Consider the following 8,498-nt stretch of genomic DNA (forward strand, 5'->3'; position numbering starts at 1 on the left):
AAATTGCAGTCAATGTCATGAGAAAGTGTATGTGAACTGCTGTATGGAAGATGATAATTTGCTCTGTAAACTTTCACCCAAATCATATTTAAAAAAAAAAAAAAACTATGAAAAACAAAATTAAGAGCCAAGCTATGAGCTTAATTGTAAAAACTCTAAATAAAATATTAGGAGACCGTATCTACAAAGCCCAAGGAAGCAGTAGTCAAGAAATCAAATGACATATCGCACCAAGCAAATCTGCTGCAAAAGACCCTTTAAAGTGCTAACAAGCAAAGATGTCACTTTGAGGACCAAGGTGCACCTGACTCAAGCCAGGGCATTTTCAACTGCCTCATATGCATGCAGAAGCTGGTAGGAAGACTGAAGACTGACGCCCTTGAATTATGGTGTTGACAAAAATATTAACTATACCATGGACTGCCAGAAGAAAAAACATCTGTCTGAGAAGAAGTACAGGCAGAATGCTCCTTAGAAGAAAGGATGGTAAGACTTCCTCTTAGGTCCTCTGGACAGGTTATCAGGAGGGACCAGTCCCTGGAGGGCATCACGGCTGGTTACAATAGCGGGTCAGGAAAAAGTGGAAGTCCCGCAATGAGATGGATTGACACACTGGCTGCAACAATGGGCTAACACACAGCACTGATTGTGAAGATAGCACACCCAGGCAGGTTTCGTTCCGTTGCACATGGGGCCGTTACCAGTCAGAACTAACTCGACGCGTATAACAACATATCGGGCAATACATGAAAAGGATAGTATGTTACAAGCAAGTGACATTTATTCCAAGAATGCAAGTATAATTCAGTAAGGCCCATTTCATTATCTTAAAAGACAAGGGAAAAAAAAAAAAAGCATTTTGCTATTGTTTCAACTTTTGTGTATATCTTTTCAGTGTAAAAGGGGGAAACAAAATACCCCGGTGGTTAGTACGCATGCAAACCGCCGCCCTGAAGCCTCCGACGTTGCAACCTCACCAGCCTCTCCTATCGGAAGCCCAGGTGCCCATATCGGCACCTTCCTGTCTTTTCTGCTCACAGTTCCCCAGGCCCCGACTCCCGTGCAGGCTTCAATACAGGACTCTCCGGGTACTCACATCCGGACCACAGAAGCCCCCAGTGACTAATCAGCTACTGCATTCATTGACGATACTCCAGAGATCCCCACGGTCAATGGCTCTCCCGACGCCTCTCTCCAGGGTCAGGGACATGATATAGGCCATCCATCCCCGTCACTGCCCAAAGAGCCCCAAACCTTCCCGAAGTAGCCTTAAACAGCTCCCCACGAGTACCCTTCACAGCCATATACCAAGTCACGAAATCGCCACAGAGCCAGAAATCCATTACCCTTATCACCCTGCAGGCCAAGATTCAAGGCGTCACTTCCGCTTCCGTTCGCTGGTCAACCTGTCCCGCGTCTCAGGCTATTACGCAAAGTCAGTTAGGACTTTGAAAAGCGTCAGTCTATGCCTCCGGAGAACTGTCGCAAGGCAACGTGGCTGCGCCGATAGTAGATCGGGGAAGCACAGCGGTTGAGTTGGCCTGAAAATGCGGCAAAATCGGTCGTTTTCAGTTGCTTCTCATTGTCCCGTGCCTTGCACATCAGGTGTAGGGACAACCTCGCCCCCTGTACGGAGGTTGGTTGAAAAATGGCCGCTCCCAGCACGTAACCGCGAGCGAGACGCGCGTATATTTCGTCACACAGGGACGTTCCAAAGCCAGAGTTTCAGTTTTTGGAAAGACGCCAGGGGGCTCTCGTCACCCTGAGTCCGCAAAGCTTCTGAGGGTCCAGGCAGCCTGGAAGATGGGGCCGCGGGGTGCAGGCCACGAAGGGAAATTGTTTAGAGAAGTGAGTTCCGGGATCCGTCTCTAGCAGTAGAGACGGAGCTCGGTGGTCAGGTCAGTTTCAGGGTCGCCGAGAGCGCGTTGGGAGTTGTATCGGAAACCAGTAGGGGTTGGTGTTGTGGGAAGCAATGGGAGTTCTCCAAGGGGGAGAGGGTTTTGTGTGAGGGGATCAATTGGGACATCCGATTTGGGGGTTCCCTGTGCTGGGGGAGCTCGTAGCGTTTCGTGTTGGGATGTGTTGAGAGCTCTGAGTAGCGCGCGCAGAGGATCTGCATTGGGGTGTCTGTGGTTGGAGATGTGAGTCGTGGGGGTCGGTTTGGGGCAGCGTTTGGGGAATTTCACGTTTCTTGTATCTTACGCGTTCTTTGAGGATGTCGTTTCTGCCCTCTTCTCTCCACGTTTACTGTTCATTCCAAGCCAAGCAATAACATCCGCATTATCCTAAATGTTTCAGAAAATAACTCTTGTTAGAGTCCGTTCCGACTCACAGCCCTCTAGAGGATAGAGTGGAACCACCCCACAGGGTTTCCCAGGCTGTCAATCTTTTCTTAAGTAGACTGCCTCATCTTTCTCCCAGTAAGCGGTTGGTGGGTTCCAACCGTCAATCTTATTATGCTTAGCAGCCGAATGCTTTAAGCAATGCACCACCGGAGCTCCTTCGATGTAAGGCAAATCTGCCAAAATTAAAGCACACATTTGATGGAACATTGATGCAGCTGGTTAAAGAACAAAAAGAGAAGAAACTTTTCAAAGTAATATGTAACTGAAAAAAAAAAAAAAGTGTGTAACCGGTTATGGTAGGATGTTACTATTTTTTAAGTGTATAATATACCAATGTCTCAGCATCTGATGCCCATATTAAAAGTGACATTCTAAACTTTTTCTTTTTAATGATTTAATTATCCCTTCATTCTACTCATATCACAACTAATCTCTTTTAAATGGATTCCGTTGTTTTTTCTAGTTGAGTGTTTTCATCATCTGCATATGGTTTTGTCCAGGTGGCAAGTCCATGGACTATGGAGGGAGAATGACCTGCTTCTGCCTCTGACTCGGGTAAGGTGCTCAATCTGTCAGTTTCCTGATTTGTGAAAGTATCCATCCTGAGTCCTACTTTTCAAGATTAAGTGAGCAAATAGGAAGTTAGTGCCTGGCAGGTAGTATAGTCTAAATGAATGGAAACAGCCATTTACCCCATTTCTACTCTTCTTTCACAGTGGCTTTTTACTGATACAATTCATATGATTTATCATTTCTTTATTTCTCTCTTTCTTTAAAATTTTCCTTGAGGTAGGATGCTAGATTTCTTAATACCTTACATTCCTAGGGAGAAAAACCCTACTTGTCCATAATGAGCTGGATTCCATTTCATAATATTTTATTTACTATTTTTGCATGTAGAAATGAAGTGAGGTCTGGGATTGGCTTTAGAATTATCAAGTGATGGAGAGGGAATGAGTAGTGGTGTCTCAGAGGAAACAGGATTGGCTTTGAGTTGGTAAATGTTGAAGCTACATGTAGGGTATGTGGAGTTTATTGTACTGTTCTTTACTATCTGGGATCTAATAATAATATTATTTTTTCTTTTGCTTGAAATTTTTCATGATAAACTATAAAAAAAAATTCTTGCATCTGTATTTATAAGTAACATTGATCTGTGGGTTTCCTTAAAATGTTTTAAGTGTTAACTCTCCCCCCACATTGCATTGATTCTGACTCACTGTGGGCCTACAGGACAGAGTAGAACTGCCCCATAGGGTTTCCAAGGCCATAACTGCCACATCTTCCCCCCATGCAGCCGCTGGTGGGTTCGAACAGCCAACCTTTGGATGAGAAGCTGAGCAATGTAACCACTGTCCCACCAGGGCTCCTTTTGTCCAGTATAACACTAACCAATAAAATAGAGTATTATGGTGCACCACAAGCTGATCTCGTCCTTATCTCCCCTCTCCTCTCTGGAGGTAATTACTATCCTAACTTGTGACCTTCATGTAGATTTGCTTGGTTTTGAACTTTATAGAAATGGCAGTGGTGTCTGCCTTCCTGCTGCTCATTCATTTGTTCGTGACTTCCATCTGCGTTGCTGTGTACAGTAGTACGTATTTCTGCCTGTGGCCGCATAGTATTCTACTGTATGGTTATCCTCCAACTTGTGTATCCATTCTGCTCTTTGGAGACGTTTGAGTTGTTTCTGACTTGTGGCTATTATGACTGCACATTTTTGTGCAAGTCTTTTGCTTCATGGAAGTTAGTGTTGGGTATCCACCTAGTAGCCAAATTCCTGAGGTAAAAGGGCTGTTACACAAAAGGAGAAACTACAAATCCTCAGTCATAATGGACATTTCTTAGCATACTTCCCTCAGTAACGGAGAGAACAAGCAGACAAAACTAGCAGGGGTCAGCAAACTTTTTGGGTAAATATTTTGTGCTCTTCAGGGCAGATAGTCACTTTCCTCAACTACTCAGCTCTGCCACTGCTGTGTGAACGTAGCCATGCAGAATATGTAAACAAATGGGCACAGCTGTGTTCCAATAAAGCTTTATTTGCAAAAACATATTTTCAGCCCACCACAGTACTGACGACTGACAGATTAAAATAATATGATTAATGTACTCAACCAGTATAAAACACTGCACCAAAATTTTTTTTTCAAACGCAAATGACACATATATACAGTTACTAGGCCATAAACAAGTCTGAACATGTTTCAAAGGGCTGAAATCACACTGAGCACTCCCTCTGACAGTGGAATTAAACTAAATCAAGACCCAAACAATAACTAGAAAATCCCCATTTCTTTGGTAATTAAACCGTATACTCATAAATAACCCATGAACCCCCAAAAACCATAGCACGCTGCTGCTTCAGAAGGGTGTTGCCCTGGAAAACACACTTCCTCAACAAGCTCCAGCTTAAAGTAAAACCCAAACCAGTTGCCATCAACTTGATTCTGACTGAAGTCGAGATGATAATGAGTGCGTTATAGAGTCTAATTAGGATTAAGTAAGACAGTGCTTATGATTTGTTTAATTCTTTGGTCTTCAGATGGGGATATCTATTGCAGCACCATACAAAACACGGGTAATTGTCCTCACCTTCCAGAGCTACCACTTACACATGTGCTGTACTACATTTCATTTGGCGGCTGACCGGAAAGTGGATGGTTCAGACCCACAGCAGGAAGGTGGAGCAGTCTACTTCCGCAAAGATTCACAGCCTTGGAAACCCAGTGGGGGTCACTGTGAGTCAGAATAGACTCGATGGCAGTGGGTTTTTTTTTTTTTAATTAACATTGATCTATGTAAGAATTGATCGGTTAACAAGACCGTGACTGATCCTGATTTCCAGTCTTCTCTTTCACATCTGTCTTCAGATGTTACCAAAAAACCCACCGCACCCATTCTGTATCCTCCTGTGGAGACTGCCACGTGATGCAAAAGCTTCCAGACAGTTAAAGGGACAGGTGGCATTTAAAGAAAAAACAAACAACCAAGCCCACTGCCACTGAGTTGATTTCAACTCGTAGTGACCCTATAGGACAGAGTAGAACTGCCCTGATAGCATTTCCAAGGCTTTAAATCTTTCTGGAAGCAGACTGCTTCATCTTTCTCCCATGGAGTGGCTGGTGGGTTCAAACTGCCAGCCTTTTGGTTAGCAGCTGAATGCTTTAAACACTGCACCACCAGAGCTGCTTGACAGATGATATCTTGAGATCTTATATTAGGATGTGTCCAATATAAGAGAGACTAAGAGCTGCAGCCCCAGGTGCATATCACATAATTGAATTTGGTCTTCAGTCCACAGGTCCTGGTCTACAGAATCAGAGCATTTCAAGCGATAGAAGGAGGAGGTTCCCAGCTTGGAGATCATTGCTTCTGGGTAGAGACTAAGCTGAGAGATCTACTAAACTTCACAAAGGTCCGGAGAACACAAAGGCCTGAACACACCCCAGATTACTGGGCCTTTCTTGAGAACAAATGAAAATGACCAAAGCCCAGGTGAGGTTTGTTTGACCTGTTTTACCTTTGTTTCCCAGTGGATTGTGGAAGTTTATAAAAGATAGTGTGATTAAATGAGACAGGATAGAGGGATAAAAATTAGGATCTGTCAGAAAATAAGTTTAGTTTATAATCTTAGAATTAGGACAGATTAGGGATCCAGATATGGAGATCTGAGGGTTCATACAAGTTCCTTAGCCATGGAGCATGGATGAGTGACAGTGTAAGACCCGGTGTGTTCCCTTACATGTGAACTTCTATCTACTTAACAGCTGTAGTAGCAAGAAAACATGAAAAGTTACATGATTTGCAGTGTCTGTGAGGAGAAGACAAACCAGCTCTTCACAGGAAGTGAACATTTCACTGCTCTTAAAACCAAAACCAAAAGGGAGCTCTGGTGGCATAGTGCCTAAGGCATTTCACTGCTCTTGGGCCGTAGAAATTCCTTGGAGTAAGCGCAAGAAGTAATGCCAGAGCAAACGCTTGATAGAAAACGTTCTTCAAAATCAATGGGCTTGACGGTAGAACCTTCTGGAAGTCTGGTTGCATCCAGTAATAAAGCCTGGATTAGCCAGTGGAAGGAATGGGCTTCGAGGCCTTCAGCTGGTCATCCATGGGGAAGAATTCTCTCAACCAAACTTTGGTCACTGATTGGCAGGAGACAAACTCGAGTTCCGTTTCCTGACAGAAACCTGGAGAGCAGATACTGACATCGCTCCCTTTGTACTTTAACCCCAAGTGCAAAAAAATGAAGTCAGAGCCAGTTATTATTTTGGCTTCCTTTTTTTTTTATAATTCAAATGATACATTTGCACGTAAGAAATTTAAGCAAACACAAGTATTTGCAGAAAAAGAGAATGTCCCCAGTTCTTTCCTGCCCATCTGCCAACCCAAAGGTAATAAAAGGGAATGGTTGGGTCTCCAGCCACTCTCTTTCTGTGAATTTACACGTGGGAGAATCTACCTATATTTGCGTGTCTGTTTATGTAGACTTCTGTGTACACACATGAACTTGTACAATGTACATTTTATTAGTGATTTTTACATGTCTTTGTTCATCATCTCTAGACTACTTGCAGGCTTGAAGTTTTCATTTAAGGGAATGCCTTGTAGAACTGGACTCTCTCCCACGGCTTCCAGCCAAACAGTTGACAGGCCTGCAAGATGAACAGTTACACCACGCAGGTGCACTCCTTAGGACAGTCAGTCACAGGAGATCAGAAGGCAGTGTTTGCATGGGACGAAAGCTCAAAGGGCAGGACTGCATAGGAAAGGAGGCCACCGGGAAGAGGTAACCACAGGGAGGAAATGGGCAGAAAGCTGTTACATTGCACACATTTTAATTAATGTCATGAAACAGTATGTGTATGAATTACTGAATGGAAAAGGAATTTGCTCTGCAAATTTTCACCCAAGTCATAATTTAAAAGAGAAAGAGAAAGAATGCCTTGGAGTCAGCGTGGATGCTTCATCTCATTGATTGTATGTCTGCGTTGTATTCATAGCATGGAGGTGCTGTAGTTTTACCCTGTCTTCTCTTGATAGAAATTTAGATCATGGGTAGTTTTTCACAATTACAAACAACAAAACAATGAACATAATTACTCTGCACATTGTTGTACATCTATGCAAATATTGTTTTAGGTTTTTTTTTTTTCCCTCGACTTGGAAGAACTACCCAGTGGGCTTCTGTGGTCCCCTGGGAGGTGCATTAGCTGCAGCATGCGTAATTTATCAAGGGGCAAATGAGCAGAGCACGTTCCTGTCTGCCTTTTCCACACCGTCCACTCACCTCAGATTGCGTTGGAATGTGTTACTCCAGGGATGCTTATCATTCGAGGATGTGGCTGTGGCCTTCACCTGGGAGGAGTGGCAGTTGTTGGACCCCCATCAGAAGGACCTGTACAAGGACGTGATGCTAGAGAACTACAGCAACCTGGTGTCAGTAGGTGAGGCAGCATCACGGGCTCCCTCCCTGTGGGCTCCATCCATCGTCTCTTCTTTCTCACTGGGTGAAATCTGAAGGGCTCCATGAATATTCAATGTTTGGACTAAAGCCTCATAGGCCATAGACTTCTATTCTCCTGCATAAAAAGTTTTCACTTACCAGAGTACAGATAACATGCTACCTACACTGTAACTGTCTCCAGTTTCCACAGATTCCCCAAGCGTAAATATCCGGTGCCAAGTGTTCAGTGCTTTCTCACTTCCAGGGTATCCAGCTACCAAACCAGATGCAGTCTTCAAGTTGGAGCATGAGGAACCACCGTGGGTAGTGGAGGAAGCCATCTGTGGTGAGACCCTTCCAGGTGAGTGAGTGACAACCAAAACAGTGGACAAAAATGACTTTAAAAGCCCAGTTGCTCAGTGAAGCATTGACACTTGTGAGATGTTTTTACTGAAGTTTTGTTGCACCAGCTGGTGCCCCAGAAAGGGCATCAACCCGTTCACGTCTCTGTCCTTTAGGAGGGCTGTTGTCCTTTGCCTGCTCTCAAAGGACAGTGTCTCCCTTTCTTTCTCTCTTCTGAATCTGATCACAGTCTGTCTAATGTAGGCCCTTGACTTCCTGCCTGGTCCCACTTTGCCAGCATCCTCGCCTCTTCTCCTTTTCTTCTGTGGCAGTCTCATGTCCCACTGTCCAGCTTTGCAGCTATG

The sequence above is a fragment of the Orycteropus afer genome, unplaced genomic scaffold (assembly GCF_000298275.1).
Source record: "Orycteropus afer afer isolate SDZICR_OR568_19922 unplaced genomic scaffold, OryAfe1.0 scaffold00765, whole genome shotgun sequence".
Taxonomy (NCBI): Eukaryota; Metazoa; Chordata; class Mammalia; order Tubulidentata; family Orycteropodidae; genus Orycteropus; species Orycteropus afer.